The sequence below is a fragment of the Amblyomma maculatum genome, chromosome 9 (genome assembly GCF_055883805.1).
Source record: "Amblyomma maculatum isolate TAMU_Amacu chromosome 9, ASM5588380v1, whole genome shotgun sequence".
Classification (NCBI taxonomy): domain Eukaryota; kingdom Metazoa; phylum Arthropoda; class Arachnida; order Ixodida; family Ixodidae; genus Amblyomma; species Amblyomma maculatum.
The window spans coordinates 62988927-63015707 of record NC_139352.1 but is presented as its reverse complement, the minus strand read 5'-3'; the positions used below and the strand labels follow the sequence as shown (position 1 = coordinate 63015707).

The window sequence follows — 26781 nt, the reverse complement described above, 5'->3', positions numbered from 1 at the left end:
CAGATTTCAACTATTTGTAGGTTTGGTTTGGTTTGGTTTGTGGGGTTTAACGTCCCAAAGCGACTCATGGTGCCTAGCTAACAGTCATCAAAGATGATAAAGTAACACACCTTCTTTTGTTAGTTATAAGAAGTAAATGTTTGCTGCATTTAAAAATTCGGCAAGCGCAGTGGCTGTTCAGGGCCTCCAGAAACGTTTTGGCACCAGCTTCGTTGCAAATGCCTCGGCTTGTTGGTTTCAGACGTACAGATGAAGAAAGTTGATGCCTGCACTGAGGACGCAAGCTGACTACACTGAGGACGCTACTTGAGCTTGCGGAAGCTATCGGAAGAGCCGAGGCAGATCGCACTTCAGTGCTTCCAGTGCCCTGGTGCAAAGTGCTCTGCTACCGCCAGACTCCCGGCATCCAATGCTAAGACTGAACAGTGCTGCTAGCAAATAGTGTCCGTTGGCTCTGGACTTAAGACGGAACTTCTAGTGCTTGCCCCAGAGCAGTCTGGAGTATTCCTGATGGCCCAAATGAATGGCAGTGTGTGCCATGACTGGCACAGTAATCAACTTACCAGCAACTTTGGTAGAAGCTGTCTGGCATATTTGATGTGCCAGTGGTTCCCTTTCAGCAAAATTTGGCATTGTTGTTTTTAGACTTGTGAACGTTGACTTGCGAAGAATAGCCCAGGTCTTTATATAATAGCACAGAGAGGGGACTGCTCTTGATGACATACTTCGCAGCATTTGTAAAATGAAATGTTCGATCATGTAGGATTAACGTTGTTCATCGTTAGTAAAGTCCAGGGGTAGCCGCGCTGCTTGCCGATGGCATGGCAAAAACTGGCCGAGAATTAACGTTCAGTGCTGATTTTTATTTGACCAGGCTTACTAGATTTTCTTTTGCCTTTTCTACGCAGTTTATCATTCGGTGAATGTAGCCTAAGGCTCTGGTGTGAGCTGCTGAGTGCAAGGCCCTTGCATTGAATCATGCACTGCCATTTCCTGCCGCCAAATTAATTTATCTTGTGGAAAGATCACTCTTATGGTGTTGCTCTACTGGCTGCTTGTAGGGCAGTGTGTTCTGCTCAGAGGCGAAAATTCAGCCATGAAGGAACAAGCGTTTACACTTGTATGCATTCACAGGCTTGGGGAAACTCCATTACAACAGATCTGTGGCCTCTACCGAGGTGAATCTCTGCCCGGTTACATTTTTATTTGCTCTTTTGTATTATGTGCCTTTTAGTCCAACTGGCGGTAACAGTGAACCCCACATCACACACAGGAAGGCACGCCGCGCTTTACGAATCTCGCATCAGTTTACGGCGGCTTTTTCTGTGTCCTTTTTAGTGAGGCATTTTCACGCATTGTAATGTGCGTTTATGGGCTTCGCATTGAGCAGCCTCTGGACTGCTCAGAAGATTTGTGTTCTTTCTAACAACGTTGAATCTCACCCTCTGTACAGCTCCTATGCTTGAATCTCATCAGCTCACTAAGTTATTTATTGAGCAAAAACTTTAGGAAGGTGCTAGACTGATATGATGAGCGAAAAAATGTACAATCCAGGCCCCTTAGTACATAGTTCACTAACTTGCTTGATGAAGCCAGAACATCAGCAAGGTTGTTAGACCGTAATCCACACATTTTGTAAGGTAGTGTGTACCTTATGTGCGAAGCAAATGAGTGTTGTTGTAGATTTTCTACTGCGTACTTTTTCTTTCAGGCATCCTGTCTGTTGCGGTGGTCAATGCCTCGTAGCTGCAAATTTTGTGATAATTTAGATGTGAGGTCTTTGACTGAGACACCGTATTATGTCATCTTCGCAGACCAGCTCTTAGAATGTTGAGGTTTAAGCCGCAATTTAGTATTGATGATACTAACCCGGAGTGACATAGTATTCATGCTCTGCAATTTTACATTGCTATGTTTTGTCCCGTGTGGAAGCATTCTTTTTCTTTTTCAATCCGTCCATGCTTGGAATTTTTCTAATGATTCCCAGTTCGTTGTAACCGAAGCGAGAGATCTTTGTGCTCTGCCAATTATTGCCACTCCTGACCACCATTAGTGTCGGAATGAGTCTCACAGAGCACTTACATAGGAACTTTATGTGTTAACATTAGTATGCGTGTGACTCTCAAGTGTCAACTTTTAAGCACCCACACTGACAAATTTTGTGAGTGCACCGTCATCAAATGGAGAGAAACTGCCGGCTTTCTTTTCAAATGTTTCCCACATCCCTTCTCGTATTCTATTCCCGTAACATCTTTGCAAGTGCTTTAATCACTCATGACGAGAATGTTGCCTCGTTTTCTTTTGTGAAAATGATTCTTCAGTGCATTGTTGTAGAAAGAAAACAAAAGAGAAATGGGGCCTAGTGTGGTCATGGACGATTCGCCAAGTATTAAGAATGACTCATATATTAGAACTACCCCTATAAGCTATATATTAGCAATTTTGTTAGGTAAAGGAGAACCCAGAAGATAACTGTAGCTTTGATTAAATGCATTTTACTTTAGCTTGCTTGGTTTGTTATACCAAAAGGGTCATGGCACACTATAAAACGCACCGAGCAAGAAAGTTTCGATCCACGTAGTGATTGCCTCGGTGCTGTTCTAGCAAGAGTGATGTCTGAGTGATCACGCCGATGTGGTATTACAGCCGTTTAACGTGAATCTTACTTGGGCACCAGCTGAAGACCTTTGTAGTGATATGACAGGAGAAAAGTATTCTCATAAAACCCTATACCATACTTTTCATCTGCAGGGAAAGGAATTTGCCTTTTTGTGCATTGTGGCCTCATAGTAAATGTGCTGGGATCTGAGTTACCTGTCAATGCACTGCCATAAAAGAATTTATGTTTAATCATGTTACATCTGCCTTTTAGCTGTGCGAGAGAGTGTGATGTGTTTTAGACCTTCCTTGCTTTTTTGTAGTGTCGTATGCCTGCATTCAGAAACCCGCCGGTGTATTTTGTGCATTGTTTCGTCCCTCTGTTGAAGAGTTATATGTCTGTCGTCAGTTGTATCAGTTCGTTCCAAGGTAGACTGGGAAAATGTTGATGGTTCAGGGTATATTTGACAAGCTCAGCTGATGGAGGGTAGCAATCCTGGCTAGTTGGTCTGGATAATTCACTGCGATACTCTAACGCAGCGCACACACAACACATAAACACAGCGCACTTGCAAATTAATGCAAATTAAGGGGCAGCTAACTTTTTTTACCAACATTTTTTCATGTTACAGTAAAACATTTGGGGCCTACAGAAGAAAACCATGCTTTTGAGTGGAGAGTTGCAATAGCACTTGCTTTTCATGCACCACACACATGTGCATAACGAAGATTTTTGAATTTTAATACATCAGTAATATTAATTGCACTGTTTCGGGTTGAGCCCTGTGTGTTGCATCAAATTTATGTATGTATTTAATAGACACCCAGCCACAAAAGTTGCGTCAAGACCATCACTGATCTATTACGTTAGAATGAGATCAGTGAACAGGAAATGTCCAAAACTTGAGCTGGACACTGTTTAAGCAGAACATTTTAGATAGTTTCTTTGTTCTGTTTCTCCCGATACCTTGTAGCACTGACCTCGCATATCGATTTTATCTATAGGCATGTTAGTTGACTGATCAGTGTGTGTAAGCTTTCGATTGGTGGTGGTCGTTGCCTCGAAATGAGCGATTACATTCCAAGGTATCACATTTTGAATGATTCTTGTACATTATACGTTCACTGCCCTTTTCCTTTCCTCATTTATATTGCTTGACGAGGATTCTTTGCAGACATGTTAGCGTAACCAAAAGTAGAGATGCATTCCAAACATTATTATTCCATTAATCTAGAGATCTTTCAAGCTCTATACACAATTTTTTGTTGCATATCAAGGCACTGCATTCATTGTCTGGATTCGCAAGACCTCAGTTAGTGCAGTGATCGCATTTCCCACATCTTCAAAGTTTAATCCTTTTAACGTGCACTTCTCCAGTGTGGCTCCTGCAAAGGTTTAAGATTACAGTAATGTGGACAGCTGAAACAATGTTGATAGGCAGTCAAATGCTGTCAAGTGCCTCGTGGTGGTGAAAGGCCAAGGTAGCTGTTAAGACAAATTTGTTTATAAGCATGTGTTTACATTCCTATCCCTTCTCCATGACAGTGGATCACTTATATATATATAAAAAAAAAAAGGAAGAAAGCCGTTCGTTTGGTTTTGTTGTTTGTTGCTTCATAACATGAACATGATCTAGTGCCTTGCTGTAGTACCGTGTTCCCCGACCTTGTTTGGCTGGTTCATCAAATGTGCAGCTGATGACTAATATTCAGAGTAGCTCCTCCACCACAGTTCAAGCCCGCTGGAGGGTTCTCAGTCATGCTTCAAGTGCATCTTTGTCATCTCTAAGCTATGGCTGAGTTGAAATGTGTGCAAGGCTTAATTCATCTAGGTGAGGTATAATAATGTCCCACTCATGTTCAAGTTGGCCTTAAGGCAACATTGGTGACACCTTGTATAAAAGAGTGCACGGCATCAAAGGAAAAAGCATAGCTGTGACAGTGGACTGTCACCCTTCATTGGCACTCAGCCAAATTCACAAAGTGGGCAAGGACCAATAGGAAGGATTACTGGAGTGATGAAATTAAGTGGATTAGTGCGTAAGACATACTTTCCTTTTCCTCAGAGCTTATGTTCTATACCACTTAAGAAACACCTTTACCCTTCTCCTCGAAAGCAATCGGTCGGCATTACTTGCCTAGGTCAGCCGTATTGAACAATGATCATTTGAAAGTGTGGTATGGTGTGGTAGAGCAAGAAAACCTCGTTGGTTCTGAGAGACTCATATACAAGTCTTTCTGAACCAATGTGCCCTAGGTGGCACATCTCTCAAGTGATCTGCTTTTGTAGGAAAAACTAAATGAAAGACGAGCGAGCTGTAGCTTCTGTATATTTTAACATGTGACCGTAAGATTCGGTGGCTATCTTGGCGAATAGTTTTCACACCTTCGTAGTGCATCAACCTGCATCAAGTGCAGCTTTCACATGACAGTGTGCCGTGAAACTTGGTAACATTCATGTAAATGCAGGCATCATGTTGATATCATAGTTTTGGTACTGTGCCCACGTTAAAAGTTATTCTTGTGATTTTTGAAAAGTGGGTTGGGTTGAGCAGAAATTAAAGTGAAACTTTCCCCCTTGTTATTACAGTACAGTGAAAAATTTATTTTTTTTCTTTTTTTGTGAAGTGGTGTTGAAATAACATTCCAGAGCCCGTGTGTGTGGTTTTTTTCCATTTGCAGAAACAGGTATCACATGTACATATGGCACTATACCACAGTGTGGAGGAATGCCTGTTAAATAAAAATCCACATATTTTTGAGATGTGCTTCTTTTGTTTTCGGAACTGTGCACTCCATCTATTAAGAAATACTGCATTGTGATCAAACATTGCATGATGCATGGGTATTTGGAAAGCTGTTCTCTTCAACTGTTTAACGTCGCCTTACATATTTTATTCTCCATACTTGTTTCCATATAAATGGTCAATGATGTACAAGGAACTTCTGCTGCTTAGGCGGTGCAGCAATTGTTCTACTGCACACCCAAAACTACTATTTCTTCCGAATATGCTTTCATAATCCAACAGCACATTGCTCATTACCATGACACTTTCTACAAATTTTTAAAATTGTAGTTTGCAGTAACAAATAACCGAGATTGACGACTAAAGTAAAGATTGAAACTTTCAGGGTGATGGTAAATTAGGTGCTTTGCCAGTGCCAACACTGTAACCTTTGACACAGGACAATGCACTGTGAACCGGGTGACCAGGTGTAGTACGGAACCCTCGTGCACTAAAAGGGTTCGTGCGAAAAGCTCCTGCACCAGTAATTCAGACTTTACAAAGTTTGCTGCATCGGCAGCATCCACTACTACTAAGTTTTTTGCGATAGTGATAATCGGGCATCAGCAGCCACATCCTGAAATTATCCATGAAAAACCTTACTTTTCGTGTGACTGCGGCACTATTTTCACGTTGTGCTTTGAACTGGTATGGCCTACTCACAAGTGCAAACCTGACTCGGAGTTTGCATTTCAGTTTACCCATGCTTTTTTTCCTTTCACGCCGTGTCGCAGCGGCTCGGTGATTAGGGTGCTGCACTACTGAGCCAGGCAACCCAGGTTCGATTCCAGCTGCAGTGGCCACATTTCAATTGAGATGAAATGCAAGTTACCCATGTATAGTGCAATGTAAGTGCGTGTTAAGGAACTCCAGATGGTCAAAGTTACCTGGGGCCCTCCACTATGGTGTTTCTATAGATGTTTACTCCTTTAAACAAGCGAGAGTAATGCAGATAGTACTCCTTTTCTGAGGAGTAAAAAAATACCTTCTCGAGAAGGCTCTAGGCAGCGGGCCATTTACTCCTCATTGGGTTGTCTAAATCGCTTTGCTGTGATTGTTTAATGTGAGAGTGTTAAGGCTTCCGTTAAGCGACAAAAGTGGTGCCGTCTCGTCGGTGACATGTCACGAAACTCGTGCCAGACGTGGTGTCACATTCTGTGGAATGCAATTAAAACAGGACACGCAATGCAAATTAAGGGCCCCTGCATGCCTTAAATGGTTTAGCCTTAGTTGTGAAACTTGTGACTTGAACCAGCAATCATCGAGCCCAGAGTTGGGCACGCTACCTCTAGGCCGCGCAGGAACTTTTGCATAGTTCATGCACAAGAAAGGTTTGGTTTGGTTTGTGGGGTTTTACGTCCCAAATTGACTCGGGCTATGAGAGATGGTGTAGTCGAGGTCACTAGAAATTTCTACCACCTGAGGTTCTTTAACTTGAACCGACATCGCATGGCACACGGATGCCTTGCTTATGTGCAGTGCGATGTCAGTGCACGTTAAGGTTAATGTGTTGGTGTTTCACCTTCAGTATGCAAGCACCCGCTATAGGATCATACCCTTCATGTGGAGCTCAGGTGTTGCCGCATATTTTTTTTCTTCCTTTCTTGTACATAGCTCATTTTACTTTTTGCAGGGAGGAATAATGCCTTGTGTATAGCACTGCGTGTCCTCCGCTCTTAGCTGCAACGATGACGAATCGGTCGTTGGCGCGGGAGGGGCGCTCGGACTAGACCTGGCTCAGTGATGGAAGGCCTCATACGACCTTATTTCATCTCTGCATCTGCCTGCATTGCCCCCTGGGTCACGACAGTTTTTGTTGCACATAAGCAGGAGCTAATCATATTTTTTAAACCATGAAAGCTGAATTGAGAAGGTTCACCTATATTCTGCCTATATTCGCTGATGCTAAAGACAGGCGACTATCGCTGGAGAAGCAGGCTATCAAAGTAGGTGCAATAAGTAGATTTGGAAAGTGCATTCTGGTCCCAAACATGGTGGCCACTATGACGCTAATGCAAACTATGTATTGAATGGTAGCAGAGCTGCAATTGATTATTTAACTGTTTACATTTTCCTGTATTTTATTATCAGTTGAATACTTTATAAAATTTGTAGTATAGTAATTCAATGATTTTTTTCTCTAATGATTACATACAATCCAATTAGTTCAATATAAAAAAGGCTATAGGGGTGAAACATTCGTTGCTATGAGATTGTGTCCAATTGTTTGGCCACACGACGGTGTGCATAGCTGCCTGACATCAGGGAAGCTCCACCAGCTGACCGAACCGAACCAGCCTCACTATGGTTCCACACCAAAAGTTTCATCTTATGTTTCCAAGGAAACATCTGCAGATTACTTTTCAAGCTTTTCAGGTGCCTTACCTGCAGCACCTTTTCACAGCATGGTGCTTTGTAGAGAACGTAGACGTTGGCCTCAACGCATTGTGCGACTACAAGTAGATGCGTATTCATACGGTATAACACCGCCTTACCCTCCAGCACTTAAATTGAGAGAGTGTTCAGTGTGGCAACTGATGTCTTCATGAGGAAAATTCACGAAATCAGCGACATTTTAAAACAACTCGTTAAAAGCTAAAAATATGTAAGAGAACTTCAAGCAAACGGCACTAGTTCACTGCAGTTCAAGGAAGCTTCTGTTATGACAATAATGTTCAAAGAAAAGTAATGCCGTAGTAACAATCACTGTTCTGCAGTTAATCAGATATTTTCCTGAGCTGTAATTAATTGACCAGTGTAGCCAGTTACATTTCTAATGGAGAAATTGTAATCTCTATCGGTTACTTATTTTCTGTAACGTGTACAAGACTGGATAGTAACGAGATGTGGTGAAAAGGCAGACACACATACACATGCAGGCTTGCAAATACTAAACACGCTCGTTCCTCACTTCGGCATCCTTTGCAGTGCCAACGGTCGAAAGAATGATGGAACATACCCCGTGCATATTCAATAGAAAAAAGGAATGCATTCACAAAATGTGGAAATCAAGTTTAACATGTGCACCACTCATCTTGCATCAACACACGGCGTCACCAGCGACTAGCCTTTTCTTGGTATCACAACAACGATGCAAGTGAAGCACGTTCCCTTTGACACATCCCTTCCCAGTAAATGGACATCTCTGCAGGATATGCTACCGCCTTGTTTACTTTTTCTCTACGTGGATATTGTCCCACTAGCCAAAGCAAAGCGGAGGGCGTGTTGAAAAATTTTGCATCCTGCATTAGTAACACTTATAAACCGCTTAGTAATGTGAAAGCATTTCTTGACTCGTGAATGCCGTGGACAGGAATTGTGAACAGAGCATGTCCACGAATTGTCAATAAAGAAAAACATGCCACGACTGGGTTTCGAAGCCGTGCCAGAACAAATAGATCAACTTCCTCAGCCCAGGCACGAGAGATTGCAACACACTCTCGTGCTGTGCTGTGAACATCGTCACATTTATGAAGTTCCACCTGCGTCGCTCCTTCATTTAACCTAGGTAAATATGCTATGCAGTTATGCCACCTGGCTGAACATGGCCGAGGTCTGCAAGCATAGTGCTGGAAAAACCTACTAGGTGGCGCGCAACAACTCTCAATGCATTTACATTACTACACCTAAGCTAAGTACTGAATGACATTAGATGCTAATGTCATTCGATAGCATCTAATGTCATTCGATACGATTGACATTAAATTTGCTTGTGTGACAGGGGTATTAAGCACCTCTGGAATTTTTACTCACAGCCTGACTACATTTTATCAACTCCTCTGCCCATTAGATAAACTGATCAGAAAGGCTTTGTAACTTTCAGAGTACTAAGAATCGAATAATACCTTTGCGTGGGCGAGTCGGTGAAGCATCGTGCAGAACAGGAGCGCAAGACACCAGGACACAAGGAACAGGACACGCTAGTCCTGTTTCTATGTGTTCCTTGTGTGCGGGTTTTTTGCGCTCCTGTTCTGCACGATACTAAGAATCGTTCTTCTTAACAAATCTGCTAAACAGACTTCATGTCCTAACACAAAATTTCAGATGTCACAAATGTGTACGTAAACAGTTAAAAGCTTCTGAGATTTTCTCAATTCCAGCAATAGGCCACCGCACGCCAAGTAAACTTGACGTCTCATCCGGATTGTGCTCCTCTACAGCCTGCTGCTGTCATTGGCCTCCCTGGCAAGATTGTTAAACCAAAACACAGGCCACTGAACAGCATCCCACAAAGTGGCTCAGACATCTCTCGTTGCCAACTTGATGGCCAATGCATCCCTCTTGACCCTAGCTTTGCTCAGCAATTCATCCGAGACCTTGGGGATGTGGCACGATGCTGGGTGAGTGGCGGTGATGCCTTCAGCCCAACGGGGATCAAAACGGTCCCCTTTGACCTCACAGATATTGTGCAGCACACAGCAGGCCAGCACCAAGTCTCCCACACTGCTCAGGTCCCCCTCATACTTAGCGGCCAGGCACTTCCAGCGGGCCTTCATCTTCAGCACAGTTTGCGTCGCGTAGCCGATGGCCCCATTGAGGGCGCTGTTGTACGTCCTCTGTGGCTTCGTGGCTGCGAAGTCGTAGGGCTTCAGTACTTCGGGCCGGAGCGGAAATGATGAGTCCGCCACCAGATAGGCAAATTGGCCAGGATCCCTGGAATCCGCTGAGCTGGACGAGGCCGCGTCTTGCTCGCACGCCGCCATCACCTCGGGCACGAAGGCCCAGTCTTCCAGCCTCCCTGGGCGGGAAGGAGTTTGACCCGCTCGCGCAGCTGTGATCTGGCCGTCGCGGCCCACCACGACCTGAAGCAGACAGGCGTAGAGATCGTCCTGGCCCGGCACGGCGTACTCTGCCTTGACGTAGTTGGGAGGGCTGACTGGAATGTACGTCGAGCAGATGACGCCGTGGCAGCCAGGCAAGCCGTAAACTTCTTCGAAAAAGCTCGGCGTATTTTCGCACGGCTTGACCACCCGCGGCATGACGTGGAGGATCAGTGCCTGGATGGCCTCCTTGAGGATCAGGCAGGCCGAGGACCGGCCGACGCCAAACAGCTGGCTGAGGACCTTGTAGTGGCAGTTGTTGGACAATCGCCACAGAAAGACGGCGACTTTCTTCTCGACGGGAGTCGCAGGTCTCCAGGCGGTGTCGTGCGTAGCGATGTGGTCTCGGAGCAGGTCGCACGCGTGCTCGAAGGTGGCGCGGCTGAGGTGGAAGTTGTGGAGCCAGTCCTGAGCGTCGAAGTCGGGAGACATGACGTGCTGCCAGAAGTTGTCGCTACGCAACCGGGTCCAGATGCGACGTCGGCGGCCCACGCCACCAGTGGCACCACCGCCGCGGCTCGCACCGCCAGTCCTCCGTGGTGACTTCGGCTCCGGAGTCGGGGACCTCCGAGCAGCTAGCAGAGCGACGAGGCGGCGGTTTCTTTGTTGCAGCGCCCGTATCCGACGCTCCTGGCGCTTACGCCGAAGTCGCAACAGCATCAGTCCGGCGGCCACGACCCCAAAAGTGGCCATGTATAAGCCACGTTCCCGGGAGTCCATTGTTGTCTTCTTTAGTACTCCGCAAGTCCTGAATTGATAAAAAGGTGTTCGGGATCTGCCTTAAGCAGCAAGACCAGTCAATGACGCGCCGACATCACAGGAACACTGTACGGCTCTTTTCTGGGCCATCAAGCAAGGCTTGGTCCGTATTCATGACTGCTAGGCGGCACCTTTCGTTTCAGTATCCCGTCCGAATTACCGCTTCTTAAAGTTCATGCAGCACATCCTTCTAATGGCTGCAAATTCCAGAGCGTCGCATATCGCACTAAGTTCTGCAGCGCAGCTGGGTATCTAAGCACGTAGCACTGACAGAAGCTGCATTTGCCGCGATCCGCAAAGCGATCCGCGCGTTCGAGCTCGCTCGGCAGCTTCGGCACTTCCAGTCGCCCTACCGCACTACCTCTACCACGATGCTTTCCCGGTTTGTGTTTGCAAACACGGTCGCGATCATAAACGCGGCGCTAGTGCAGCTTCCGATCACTGAATCGGCAACAAAAAAAAAAAAGTAAAATAACTGAAATACATTATACCCAGATGCGCGTGCTTTGTGATTACTTTGTCAAAAGGCCCATTGAGCAGTTCATTAACATCCAGCATACAGGTAAGCTATTTGCATTTTTTAAATTGAACGGCGGTTCAAAATGGCTTGTTCAAGTCCGTAGCAGTCATGCCAGTCATTCCTGCTGGCAACAAGGAGCAACGAGCAACCGATGCAGCATCGTCCGCCAGCTCTGCGGATTTCGGTGTCTGGCATTGCCGAGTGTGGTAGGCGGTTTTTCGGGATCGCTGTGTCAAAACTACACCAAAAAGCAGAGAAGCAAAAACCCCGCGCTTCGACGTCTGGTTGTGCAGTAAGTGTGTGCGACCGCAAGTGGCCGGACACCTGCGGTCGGAGGTGGGGGGTGCTGTGAGGCGCTGGCTGTGGCGACGACAAAGGCCCCTGACGCGGACGACGACCATGCGAGAACCGTGAGCGTTCGGGAGGGGTGACATGTCTCGTGTCGGTGTACGCCGGACAGTGTTGGTGCCAACCGGCTATGAAGCCCCGCGGGGCTTCGGAACCACGCTGCGCTCCCGTTGTTTACTGTGCACGCTCACGTAGCGAGCGCAGGAGGTGCGGCGGCGGCGACTAGCGACGGAAACGGACTCGACTGGAACCCGCACGGGTGGCGGTCCCCCAAACCTCTCAAAAGGTGAGCAGCGCGAGCGCGCGTTCCCGCTCGTTGACAAAAGTGAAACCTCTCGCGTGAAACTTGGAGCGTGCGCGGCGGCGGCGGCTGGCCAAAGCTCGTCATCGCGCGAGCAACGTTTGTTTTTCTTTTCCGGGTATATATCCCGCCCGGCATCGTCCTCGCGCAAACGCCTAAGGGAAGGGAAAAGAAAAGCAGAAATCTGCCCACTGCTTGCGCCGGGATGTTATAGTCTCCAGGGCCCCCTTCCTCGCTCCGCGTTGCGCGGAGGACGTCGTCTTTGCCTCGAAAAAGAAGTAAAAGTTGTAATCGCTGGCAAAGCAGGGCAGAGCGTCGTTTTCGTTTCGCGGGGCGGGCGGCGATGGTGGTGGACTCATCCGATGTCAGCAACGTTTTCGAAGCCGCAGGTTTCCTTCCGGCGCGTGTCTGCGAGGGAGCATCGGACGAGCGGCGGCGGCTCTTCCACGCTTCGCTTAACGGGACATCCGCGCGTTGTTTCGCTTGAAGAAACCACAGCGGCGCACCGGCGGACTCGCTAACGAGCGACCAGCTGTCGCCGCATAATTGACAGGCCTCCACGATTCTACCGGAGAATTGGGCGCCGCGGTCGCCTCCCGTGGCAGTCTCGCCCTTTTCTTTTTCTTTCCCTCGAAGCGCGGGCATGGCGCGCCGCTGCGGGATTCAATCCCCTCCCACCTCTCTCTCTCTCTATTTCCTCTGTTTAGAATTTTCCTTTTCATGCTTTTCTGTTTTCAAAGTGTAAATATAGTAGGTGAGCTTTGTGCGCGCCCGGTTGATTATGGCGTGCCGTTTAAGTTAACAGGTGCATATCCTTCAATGTTCGATGGGTGAATTCTCTGGTTCACCCAGCTCGATAAACACTGGACGAGACACGCCTTTCTTGTGTACGCTGTTTTCTGCAGTGGTTTTCTGTTGCTGCTGCTGCTGCTGCTGCTGGGCTTCGGCTTTTGCTGGCCGGCTGGCGCGGTCGCGTTCTCGTCGAATGATTCAGAGCATCTGCACGTCTTCCGGCCCACGGCGACAGCTTATTCGACCAGTGCCCCGGAATTTTTTGCTTATTTTCTTTTTTCGATGGGGCGAAATTATCGGCGGTCGTTGCTCGTTTCAGAACCCTGGGCCTGAAAAAGTTTGCAGCTCTGTTCCAGTAGTACAAGGGGCCGCTATCACCAGTGTACTATCTCTGGCAGCTCACAGCGTATCGGTGACCGATGGGTTTCAGTGCGCTAAGGTTACGCGACAGAAAGAAGGCACTGAAAGGCCTGTGGAGCGTGCAACTGATAAGCAACAATGAACTGACTGTCCAGATCACATAGCTTATCCCTAGTTTGTTTTAATCGACACTGCTTGGAATGACGAGATATGAGTGAAATGAATATGATTCACAGTTAATCAGTGGTCTCCTCACAGCATGTGTAATTGGGTAGCATTTTCTATTAGTGTGTTGCCATGTGCAGCAAGTTTATCCTTTTTTTGTTACTTTGTACGAAAAGGTTTTTCACTGTATTTTTAGACCCAAACTTTCAGTTTCAGTCGCTTGCATTGTTTACGGGAATGACCATCTTCCATCTACCTCCATCAGAAAGTGCATGAAACACAGAATGCTGAACACGCCCTGGTGTACTCCCTGGTGGCTATCATTGTGTGAATTATACACATTGATGTAAACATAAAAGACAATTCTTGATTAAAATCATCGGACTTACCTCACCCAAATTTCACAAAACACAAATAACCCAGTACCACTATGTACTGTATGAAACAAGATGATAAATAAACTGATGTCAAATACCAAGAAAGAAAACAAATGCTCATAGTTTTCACCTTAGCCTGTAGAACAAGAATGATTCCACACTTTTGTTATGGTGGAAACGATTGACCTCTTGTTAGTTCTTAAAGCTGTATAGGCACCAAATTCTAGTTGCACGTTTCTTTCTTGTTAATGATATGCAAGACATCGCTGTACATTGCCCACTGCTTGGTATTCACCTACAACTGCTGAATAATTTATTATTGAATTTTTTTCTTTCATATGTTGCAGTTTCAACAGCCAAGTCGTGGCTATGACATCAGATTTCATCCTGTGATTCTGTCTTCCTGTCTTTTTGCGCTAAAAAATATGCTTGTGATGTATATGCTCATCACCTTGTTCCCGAGTAAGGGGGAAAATAAAGCTAATCATTTAAAAATTTTTAACTCAGATTTTCTATTACTTTTCTTATTATTTGCAGCCGAAATGTCGAATCCTGTTTCAAATGTTTTCACTTTCATTTCATTAAAGCAGTATAGACTTCTGATTTTCAGTTGCATTTTTTTTTTTTTTGTAATTAGACTTAGCACATTACACAGATAATCACGTGGTATATGCGTATGAGTGCTGCTTAATTTAAAATTGAATTTCTTCCCTCACTTGTTTTGGTTTCAATTGCCCTTTCAAGTGAAGGATAAAAAGGTACAATATACAATATAGCTTCCCTTTCATCGTTTTGATTCACTGCAATGCTGAAGTCAGCCTCCCTCAAGTGGCGGAATCACAACTGAACAAACTATCATTAATATCAGTCTTTTTCATTCCTCACGGGAGCCATACAGAACCTTGGTGTTGTTCAGCTATTCTAGGCAGATACAACATGATGATCCATGTAGAATGATGTCTTACACATTATTAATGAGAAGAAAACATGTAACCGGAATTTGATGTCTATACACCTTTAAGAGCTAACAAGAGGTCATCCCTCTCCACCATAACAAAAGGAATATGGAATCATTCTGGTTGTGTAGGCCAAGGTGAAAAGTATGAAAATGTTTTGTCTCTCAAAGTACACAGTCACTTTATTTAGTATTTTGTTTCTGTGCTAATGTATTTAGTAGTACTTCCACTTATTCCTCCCACTTATTGTGAATAAAGTTTTATCGGCAGCAGCAGCAGTAGTACTGAGATTTTTGTGTTTTATGAAATTTGGTTGAGGTAAAGTTTGGTGATTTTTAGGCATGCAATGTCTTCGATGTTCACAGATGAATGACGAATGTTTGCTTCGCTTTGTGGGAGAGTAACATGCTGTCGTATAGCGTTGTGTCCTAAAAGTCTTCGCCCGGTCTATTCGCAATCAGCTTTCACTTGACCTCTGCTAAAGGTCCCATTATTGTTTGTTTTGGACATTCTTTACTAGATCAAGTACAAAACAATGCAGTTGTGCATGCCTTTCTGTCTACTGGCCTGCTATCCCTTATCTCTTTAATCTGAAATATCACTAGCTTTTTGTTTATGAAATTATGCAATTAATTTGGTCAAGGAAGTGAACAATACATTCATAGACTGGACAAGTGACCTGCGATAAGGGAAAAGAAAGCAGAATGTTTTTTGTTTTTATCCCTGGTGGCTCCCGCCACATTTCAGGAGGGTGCTGTCATTATGCGGTGTTGGAAGTATAGATCAAATGCGAAGAAATTGACTTTATTATCTGTTGACTTCCACTGTCATAGTCTTCTTGCTCGCAGCTGTTTTCCATTGTCAGGCACGGCAATACTGTGTGTCAAACAACGCGAACAAGCCTAGGTTAGCCTCCATCTTAATTTGAGAAAGCAGACACAACCAGTTTAGACAGGTGTAGGCTGCACTATGAAGCAAACTACTGGGCAGGCAAACGCCATTTGTAGAACAAACTTGCATGTGAAACGTTGTCGTCCTCTTCTTGCGCCACCTGTAGGCCAGGTGTCAAAATGCAGCCACGCATTGAAACTGATTATCATTCGGTGATTACTATTTATTCTTGTCTTTAGTGCAACTTTGTTAGAGGAGGTGAACATGACGACATCCAAAACACAAGGGCCATTTTTTTAACCTACACCACCTACACCAGTGTAGCAAAGCTTCAGTACTTCCAATGGTGTATTGCTACGCTAGTGTCGCTACTCTAGGCTAAAAAAAATGGCCCTACAGTGCTAAAGACTGGCAGCTTAGCATGTGAAGAAGCCAGCTACAGACATGACACAGGGGCTAAAATAGTTGGGTTCGAAACCCACTGGCGATAAAAGACATTTTCTATTCCATTGAGGCTTGCAAAGGTCTGAGATCAAATTGGCTGCAGCCGCATACGTATGTGGTTTTTGCTAGGATGTGGGTAGTAGTGGTATACATTAAAATGAACTGTCACTAAACTTTGGAACAAGGCATCAAAATAATGTGAAAATAAGATAGATGCGCATGTTAGTGATATTATACCGTAGAAAATTTTGTGAAATAGTTCCTTACTGTTATTCATTTTAGTTTTCTAGGCTGACATAAAGGTGATCCAGCATGATTATTTTTTTTTTGCTGTACGTTTCTTTTGATTGCCACAATCCAAACTTCAATATACCGAAAGGTGGCTTGTATGTGATTTTATTTCGTGGAGAAATAGCTGTGCCTTTGTAATGCATACTTATTCACTTGCATCCCAGAGCACTAAAGTGTCATCTGGGTGTGTACGTAATGCTGCTTGTATGCACACCTCCATTCCTTCAGTGTTTGTTCAACCTTGCAAGCTGCCATATTTTAGGCCATTTTACTTCCTCCTGTCATGAGCCGCTGTTCGTTCAGGCACTTTTACGGCTTCTTTGTCGGGTGCTGTAGAATGACGTGCGTGGCACACTTGTTGGACATTTTTCCTAGAGCTTGTTGTATGTTTGTTGGTCTGCAGTCATTTATGCAGCATACATGGATCGTGTTCAATTAAAATAGTCTTGGTGGTCGCATGATTTAAAAAACCGTTTTTAAATATGTGAGCTCTTATTCACACAGCGGGATCAGTTGTGGTTATGCATGTGGGTTCGACTGGTTTCTATTTTTTTTTTAATTTGGCCGAGTTTTTTTTCTGCGTTTATTTCAGAATGCAGTTCTTTCATTTCGTTTTTTTCTTGTGACAAGTATTATTTTTGACATATGAAATATCGGATTCTTTTTGGCAATATAATGTGGTACATACTACTTTGGGGTTAAAAATCACCTGGAGGTTCTGTTTACCTTTTTGTCATCCCCGATCATTTAGTTTAATGGTAATTAAAACAACAATGTTTTCTTAGGGTTTAGGTTGTAGCAAGAAACGCTTTCGTCATTTTAAAAAACAGGAACGGAAGTTACATGATGGAACTATGAGATAACAATGCCATTGCGCTGAGTGACGCGAGAGGTTGGGCCTCGCAAGGTTCACATGCTGGCAGTTGCTGCTCTAACCCTCAAAGCTGCCAAAACATGACACTTTTTCATGACACTTGTGCATGATTTCATGTCATTGTCCTGACATGCAGTGGAGTAGTTTGCATCACAACTGGGCAGGTGGTGGCAGTTAGCAGGGATCTGCATACAGGTGACGTTTCGTGTGGAGGGGGAGTTATATTTTAATCGCTGGTGAATCTCAATGTTCTAGTTTAATTCTGTGGATCATTTTTTTGGTTTAGCTTTGCGCTTCTGGTACAGACGAAGCAATTTCTTCATGCAGTGTGCAGCCTAGTTTATTCACAGCTTATTTGCAAATCGACCAAGGCTGTCACTATCATACAGAGGGCCAGCAATGTCGGGCCAGACCTCATCTCTCAGCCAGACTGGCCTTATTAGGGCGAAGTGCAATGGTTCCTCGTTTTTTGGACCACTACCAGTGCCAAGCTTGGCATTCTCTTTTCTCTCTTCGTAGTTACGTCGGAAGAGTGTGCATTACCCTCGAAACCAGCCATAGTAACTCCAAGAGCAGAGTCAAGTGTACCCTTTTGGCACAGAAATGCCCGAAACATTCTGGAGACCTTTATAGTAGCTAATTGGTAGCAATTAGCATCCCGGTACCCACGAGGTTGACTTACTTGCATCGCGTACATTCCACAAAGCCGTTTATGCACAGTTACAGTGCCAACCACACATACAGAAGGATGGTGGCAGCCAAAAGGGAGCCAACATATTTCTGGGACTGCGCACGCAACTCGGTGCTGCCTCCTTTGCTGTCCATCTCTGAAACATCTGGTCACATGCGGTGTTGCCAACTGCCATGTTTCGTGCCCCTCTCCGAATCCAGGCGATCTACCTGTCAGCTCTGCCTTGCGGGAAGAAACAACCTTCCGAGACCTTGGCTTTCCCCACTCAGCTAGCCGCCACTCCTGCAGTTCATGGCATTTGTTTTCAAACAGACCCATTCGAACCACTGCGGTGTTTGGTCTTCATGACCATTCCTAACAAAATAATTTAAAGAAAATGCTGAGCTAATAGCATCCAAGTCCGACTCCTGGGGCTTCCTGGTTTTCAGAGGCATGTAAAGTGGCGGAGTAATACCTCAAAATGGGAAATTGTGTTACTTAATTCAACAATAACAATGTCTTCCCATGTCTTTCTCTTCCTTCATCTGTTAATTTTTTTCTTTGTCGGAGTGTTACTCCTGTTAATAACCAGCTAATTGTGATTATGTATTGTAATTGTGGTATGTGTGTTGAGGAATACTGATTGTTTTTGATTAAAATGGAATTGAATTTGGCACGGTTCTATCTCTCTCTTTCTTTTCTCGTTTTAGCCCAAAAAATTCAACCTGTAGTAGGGGAGTTGACAGCTTCGATAAAAAAATGGGTCATGTTGCAAGAGGGGCCAGACAGCAGTTTCACATTATGAAAGTTTTGTAATGTTGACGTCTCTAATAAGGACGGCTAATCTGCTTCGGTGATAGAATGCTTCATGTAATGTACGGCAGCTTTTTTTATTGCCCAATGAAAATTTGGAATTTTTAGTGTGCATGCGTAAAACAATGTAAAATCACCAGAAACGAGCTTCTCAAAATGAGGCATTTTTGTATATATGTTTGTATCATACTATAGTGTAGGTATATGCTGTAATTTGTGCAGGACACACGAATGTCTAATTTTGCCAAACTTGGGTGCATATTAATGAAACATTTGTTGCTGCTGCTTTTCCTTAAAATTTTGCAGAATGGTCATTAAATGGAAGGAACTAAATATGAGAAAATGCATAATTACTATTGATTCAGCTTGCTGGCAGAACATTCCAAATATCTCATTTATTCATGTTTTGAAATTTTTATACTGCGGTTGCTAGAGTTGATACAGTTTTAGGCTGGCTACAAATATAGTTAAGGCAAACATTATGAACTTTGTTCTACTGCTACTAAATCCAGGCAGCACCAATTGGCTGCCGCTGTCATCCATCTAGACGGGAAATATTTATTTTGTAACACATTTATGTGAGAAATCTATTGCAAAACTAAGGCTGATTTTTGTGTGTGTGTGCATGTGTGCACGTACATGTGTGTGTGTGTGGACACAGTTGCCCATTGTCTAGAAAGATTTATGAAAAAAACATGGTGCCGGCATTACGTTTTGATCCCTTAATTTGACAAGAACCATCAGAAAATTAGGTAGGGCTAATTTGGCATACCTGAATACAGTTGTTTCTGAGATGGTTGATAGCATTGGAAGTGTAACCTCCGTACCATATCTTATTGACTTGACCACAGTTATCGCAATGGCATCAGCTAAGTGGTGTATGAGCTGCTTTATTTGTGACAGTGCTGGTTGACCTACCTACGTTATCTCCAGGCATTGTGCTTATGCTGAGCGCTCTGCAGACCACCATCTTTGCGAGGGCTTCTTATTTTTTCAAGAAACACATGATACATCATTTGTTTTTCTGGCGGTAGAAGAAGCACTGGTTCTAAAAGCCTCTGCTTATCTATTTCCATGGGCTTATCTTATCTGCTTATCTATTTCCAGGTGCAACTGAAAAATTGCATCACGTTTGAGGACTAATTAATGCAGGTTTAATTTATAGCTTGGGTAGCTGGGATAGCCAGTGAAACTATGATTCCTTTCAAATTTGTCCTTTCTTTCCATTGTTTATTGAGACTAACTTCTTTTATTCCCTGTAAAGCAATGTGTGGAGGGTGTATGCATAACCTTTTGGTTAGGTGCTAGCCTTCAGCTGGCCAAGAACCTGTAATAATTTTCGTTCTTCTCTAGACACAAAACTAGTATGAAATTTTTCAGTTCTACATTATAGCTGAAATGTTTTAGCATACTACAAAGCAGATATCTTGTAGTGGGAGATTTAACTGAAGTTTAATGCTTCGCTGTTCTTTTTCTTTTACTTCTCATTCTTTGTTTTTTTTTAATATCTGTTTGCACATTGGCTTTCCTGTCTTCTATAGATCCTTTCTTTTGTGATCTGTTAATGACCACAATATTGGGTGTTTCAGCGAACACTTTCAAAAATTCCTAAATATTTTGAGATTGAAGTGAGAAAAAAAAATATTTGCAGGAACAAACTCTATGGCGCAGCAGACAATTTGCTGCAGAACTCTTATAATTTACAGCTAATTAACTGAAACCTGGTAATTAACTTTTAAATTATTGCATAGGTGGTTAGTCGTAATGGAGAATTCAGAGCCGTGAATAAGACCAATGCTCCATCAGTTTTTAAAATAGAAAAAAAAAAACTCGCTTTCTAGAGCCCTGTGTTGTGGTGATATATGACACATTTTTGTACGAAACCGAAACCAAGTGCAAGAGACGCGACTGATGCAACTACAACTACTCCAGTGATGATGCCATCGGTCGGGCGTGAAATTCGAACTGCCTGCTGTCTACTGTGACGTGCACTTTGTTTGTTTGTTTTGTTGTTGTTTTTTTGTTTGCTCTGCTGCTGTCAAAAATAACAGTGGTGCAGTTGGCAATGGCTGGGCTTTCCCTTTCACCAAGCTGCAAAGCAAAAGGATGTGCATGGCGTGGCGCAATACTGGTTGCAGTTCGAACAGAGCACCACAGCTACTGCATACATCATTACCAGACAACCAGTCTGCACTGATTTCCTGCGCATTTCTTGCGCTCTTTTGGTTTCTCACGAAAAAAATTGCCAGATTTTCTTGCGCTGTAGGGCTTTAGAAAACCAGTGTTTCTCCATTTTGATGTGGTATCACCTTGTTCACTGCTTCGAACTCCCCATTGTGTCTAACCACACAACATCACAAAGTTAATTAGTTTATTTTAGTTAATTAGCTAGATAATTAGAGTAGTTGTGCAGGATATTGTCTACTGCATTTGAGAGTTTGTACCTGAAAACGTTTTTTTTCTGTCTTGAAATAACTTCTCTTTTCAAAAATTTTTAAAATCATTCGCTGAAACACTCGGTATACTGTATTCTGCGGTGTATAAGTTGCGTTTTTTTTTTTTTATAATTTTGCTAGTGCGTTTTATACAACGGTTCTTCTAATATGCTTTTTTTTTTTGTTTTCGCCCATCGTTCCTATGTGAACATTATCCTGAAACGCCGACAGTAATGACTTCCGCGATTGCGAAATTGTGGCCGTCTCACAGACGCCAGAAATTAGTATTATGTAATGCCACATGGTACGAAATGCCAAAAGACAGCGACATGCATGCTCCTCTCCCACCCACACTGCCAAGACATGCTAGGATAAAGCAACTCACTTTTCCAGTTTCCATGAACAACGATGTCCTTTTACCTTCTTGCCATTTGCAAGTTTGTTCAGTGCATATGTGTTTCCCACTTCATGAGTGCACTGCGCCAGTGCCTGAACACGGTGTCCGAACATGACAACCATCAGAGGAGCAGTGCTCAGTAAGAGGGTGTCTCAGCAGCACTGCTGCCAGGAGCCAATGAACTTTTCGACAGCACATCAGACACTCCAAAACGCGATCAGAAGACTCTATCATAAGATGAAGCCTTTGAAGGCTTTGAGTATAAAGAAAGTCTTGCTGATCTGCCTATGCAAAAGGATTTTTTGGGGCCTGACTGTCGCCTCTTGTTTTCTGTAATTTCGCGCGGCATAAGGAGTGTTGTCAAAGGCATGGAACATTTTGTAGTGGTTGCACTAGCATGTATAGTGAGCCCATTGCTATCCCTGGATAAATTCAGGTGTCTTAGACAGGCGTGCATCTTATATACAAATTGTTTGTTGGGTGCATCTAAATAAGGTGGGTGCATCTCATACACCAGAAAATATGCAGTGAATGGGTGTGCACGTGCACAAGGTGTCCCAGCTAAATATAACCAAGATTTTAAATGATACGGTGAGCCCTAGCCTGAGTGTAACCAACAAAGAGCTGTTCCTATCCTAATCCTAAAGAGTTGCCTATCCTAATCTGCAGTTTATTATCTTTTTTTTTGCTTGATAGTAGGGACTAATTATTTATTTATTAATTAGCCAACATTGTTATAATGGAGTAATTACTCAATGGCATCCACCCAAGCGCAGCCATACGGATACAAAGGAAAGCTATACAGCTTTCTCAAAAATCTGCTCCACCTTGGGGGATTCCCCTAAAATATTTGACCAACATTATTGTTATTGGGTTGAGGGAATAAGCGCCATTGCAAAAAGTTTTAATTTTCTCAGAAAACCGCTAGCCATATTGTTTTCATTTACATAGCTTTATTTATTGGCCTTCAGACAAAGCTATCATGTGACCAGCTTTCGGAGTTATATTTGCCCAGTGTGCACACAAAGCTTTCCTGATGAGAATACTGCAGAGAAATCCAGATTTTGCTTTTTGAGGTGCATCTCTAGGCTTTAAAATGATGTCGCTGTCATGAGGAAGCTCTTTTATGGTGCCAGATATAATTTTTCGCTAATAAAAAAAAAAAGAAAAACGTATACTTTGGCTTGATGGAAACAACATAGCTAGCTATTTTTCAAGGTCTCGAGATTGGGGCTCGAGAGCCTGTCAAGCTCATGGGAGCTTTTTTCTCTCAATGTTCCTTCTCATTGTTGAGTAAATAAACTTCAATTTCAACAACCTTTAAATTGGCACTTCTCCCACCAGGCCTATAACTAAAAGGTTGGCTAATTATTGTTTACTAATTACCTTTTGCAAATTAAGTAAATACTGCAGACTAGGCCATTCAAGTCAGAACAACTCTTAGCTGGCTTTCCTGGGCTAGGGCTCGCCCTGTTTTTTATCAACTCGGCTATACTTAGCCTGGGACACCCTGTATAGATAATCGGTCATTAACAGATGTTGAAGTTATCTGTGCAGGGCTGTAGCACATGCTTTTTTTTTTTGTTTTGTTTTGGTCAGTTAATTTAGTACCGATGGCCAGTCATAACAAAATGTTGGGCCCGAAATAGGAGCATGCAACTGCTATGAAGAGGTGGGCGTATCTGATAGATCCTTAGGCCTATGGAATCATAGCAAGCAAGGCAGCTATGGCAAATCACAGCTCTGCATTCGAGCCTTAAATCTGCAAAAACTACAATAAAACAAATAGAGCGGGTGCAAAGATTGTAACTATTTGTAGGCCTTATCAGTAAGGTTTGCTCACTCCTATTATCTCATCTTTTTGTTGGCAGCAACTTTGGCTTCACAGAAAGGCAACACATTTTTGCAACTCTTTTTTTTTTTTTTTTTTTTATGGGTGCCTGTTCTTATGTATATTGAAAGGTCTTCTATGAATATGCAAGCTGGGAAATCGATACGGTCCAGAAGTTGAGGCATTTATGAATATTCAGGAGAAACATAGCGAAGAGTATGCTTGAAAATCTTTTCTATTTCATTATGTTTCTGCCATATGATAGCCATTGTCCGGTGCACTTCAATTCGAATAGGCTCGTTTTTGTTTCGCAGTTTTGTGTCCACAGTTCCTTACTGCAAGACAAAGAAACATATTGTGCCATGAAATGGAGCTCACCAAATTCTAATGTCTAGCATTGCACCAAAGGTTAGCCTTGTCATGTACATCATAAATGGATATTACATAAATGGTCTTGTACATGCAAGGCACAAAATCGGTTGCACAGAGCAGTGGCATATACTTGTAGCTACTAATGGGGGCACTTGATAAGCTATAGACATGATGCTTTGCCTCTGTATGATAACATTTTGTCACTCTCATTTAAAACAGTTGGATTACTCAGATACAAAAAAAATATTCATTGCTGAAGATGGTTAAGCATTACTAGTTTAACAATTTCTCACTGATTGAGAATGTGATTTGAGTTGGCACCTCAAGTAAGCGAAAAATCGTGTAGTCTGTAGGCTGTGTAAAAAAAAAAAAAAAAAAAAGAGAGAAGAAAAAAGCTAGAATGCGATCAGTCGAGGTTTGTAAACCAAGCTAGCTTTTAACATTCAAATATGCATGCATCTAGAGCTTGCTAGCTGAGGTTCACGAAGCCTTTGACATTCACAGGCTTAATGTTTTTCTGTGCTGCGAGCAACATGATGTATAGGGTCATTGCCCTCACCTTAAGGCAGAGCAGTGGCAATTGACCAAAAAAAACATAATCTGCGAAGCAGCTGCTAAGACTGATCCATTGATAGTCGTGCTTAGATAAGGTGGTATTGCTGATTTGTGAGCTCCCTCTAGTGCTTATTTTCTTATATGTAAACCTACTTTTTCTCATGATGCAGCATAGCGCTTATAACTCCTCTGATCATTAGCATAACTGATCAGTTCCTGTAATCCACTTATTACCGCTCACTTTTCCAACCAAATCTGAGGTTCCTTTTCATTCGTTTTTGCTTTACACACTGCTCGATGCTCTGTAAGAGCTGACTTTGAATGAGCAATTAATGTCTGCTTCGGTGCGCTAATAAGCAAAGAAAGGCCTACAGATAATGCAGCAGATAGCGATTGCTTTCAGCGAGCGGATGCCAAGTGGCCGCTGTGTTTGCACCCTACATCCACTTGACTCTCCCAAACAGGAAATGCACGTGCTAGGTCTACTTTGGTTATTATGGTTAGCCTTCAAGTACCGAAAAACTGTTTACATCCAGTTCAAGTGGTCGAGCTTCGCACGGTTGGTTGGCTTGGCTTGGCATTGCTGCAGCTAGAGGCAGGCTTGAAAGGTAGTGCAGGGAAGGCTGCAGCATTGATATGGACTCTGAGGACAGCTCCATCTAACTATTTTTGTCAGTAAAAATCGATTCTCACACCCTTTCCAGGTATATTGATTTTTGTATAGTAGTCATGGTTGAGAAAATCGAATTGAACTTCTTCCTCAACTTGGTTCAAAAACTTCACATCCTTACAAAGAGGGACAAGTAGCCACCGCTTTGAAACATAACCCCTGATATCCGTTGCCAACAATCAGTGCCTGCTGATGCACTCATTTTACTTGCAAAGTCGGCTGATAATGGCGTTACTCCTTTATTTTTATTTTTTTTTACTTGGGGGGGTGGTTCTCTGCTAAACAAACCTCACTTTTCAATGAGAGTGGATTTTTTGTGATTGGATTGCTGCAATCTCTGTTATCTATGAGCACAGTTTCTTCAATTTCTTCTCAGTGCCGCTTTATATGTCACTGTATATTTCGCCCTGCAAATTATTTGCGTGTTGAGGTTAGATGGACTATTCGTTCTCAGCCCCGTGACACAGGTTTGGAGTTGGAGGTCACTGGAGCAGTACTTCCGCATGGTTTTGGCCTCATCCTTCTGTTTTTTATCGGGCCACTGAGGTAAACCCAGAGACATACGTGCCATTGACATGGGGCCACCACTCTTGTCCAAACGATGCATCTTTCACGCTTTCATCAGGGTGCACGTGTTCTCCCATTCTTCAGGCCAGCGGATGTTATTCATGATGGCACATTACTTTGATAATTTTGTGATTACAAAAGTCAGCATGCCGATGACCTAAAAATGGTGGGGCTTTTAAGCAGGCTTGCAGGGATCTTGCAAGAGTGGAAAAGGGTTCCTTTGGGCAAAAAACGAAAAGGGGAACAAAATAGAAGCAGAAACGGAATAGGCAGAGACGTAACAGTGCTTCTAGTCAGCGGCTTCGGGCAGGTGTTGCATGTCAGGTACTGGGTCATAGGCACTTTCAGAGATGGGGAATAAATAGCCGCACTTCTTGGCGGCCCGCTCTAGCTCTTCCACACATACTACTGTGCATCTTGTTGGCTGCCTCTCCTTTCACTACTCATTTTTGTGCTTTTAGCTGTCACGTTTCTGGCACCACTGGTGGTCATTCTGTTTTAGAAGGTAGTTCAAACTAAGCGTATGTGGGACGTTTGAGCAATTGGCATGCTTAAAAAGAAATGCTAATAAGTTTGTGGTTACATAACTGATTTATTTTGGGGATGTGCTTCTTAGAGCTTGTATTTTAGATCTAACTGCATTATTAATATGATGGGGGCAATTTGGGAAGCTTGCCTTAAATATGTAAAGAATAACAATAAAAGTTACCTGATCCAAGTAACGTCCCCTTTTTTCTCGTGACCAAGAATGTTTTACATATTATTTTTTGATAGCTTTTAATGCGTGATGGTTCCAGTGCTACCTTACCTTTAGTGCACATCAAGGTGGCGATGATGAATTTGCGGGTCTAAAGGTCAAAAGTTGCCATAAGTAATGCACTCAGTGTTCACAATGGGTTATATGTGAAGAACTCTGCTGGAGCAGCCATGAAATAAGTTTCAAGTGAGACTGCCCGCTGCAAGAACGACCCATAATTCCAGCCCTGATATTGGTCACCTTTAAGGAGTATTGAAACCAAACTTTAGTTGGAGCTTTCTTCTTTCAAATGATGAATTGGACATGAGAATAATTAATCATTGCACGCTGTTTGCCTATGACTGCTAACTAATTTTTAATTGAATTTCTTCCTTGATTTTGTTTCGTTTTCATCATCGGAGCGATAACTAGGACATGTAGTTTATGTTTAAG

At 43.4% G+C, this 26781-nt stretch overlaps 2 protein-coding genes across 3 annotated transcripts in view; both read left to right on the top strand.

The window, feature by feature from the left end:
• Cont (Contactin) overlaps positions 1 to 4211 on the top strand; it is a 43751-nt gene extending 39540 nt beyond the window's left edge. Inside the window, exon 25 of the mRNA XM_084578878.1 lies at positions 242 to 4211. The gene's annotated coding sequence lies outside the window, so the exon portion shown is untranslated. The remainder of the gene's footprint in view (positions 1 to 241) is intronic.
• Positions 4212 to 11502: 7291 nt separating this feature from the next.
• Rok (Rho associated coiled-coil containing protein kinase) overlaps positions 11503 to 26781 on the top strand; it is a 57986-nt gene continuing 42707 nt past the window's right edge. Inside the window, exon 1 of one of the 2 annotated variants that reach the window (XM_084578877.1) lies at positions 11503 to 12117. The gene's annotated coding sequence lies outside the window, so the exon portion shown is untranslated. The remainder of the gene's footprint in view (positions 12118 to 26781) is intronic. The other variant, XM_084578876.1, reaches the window with a different exon arrangement.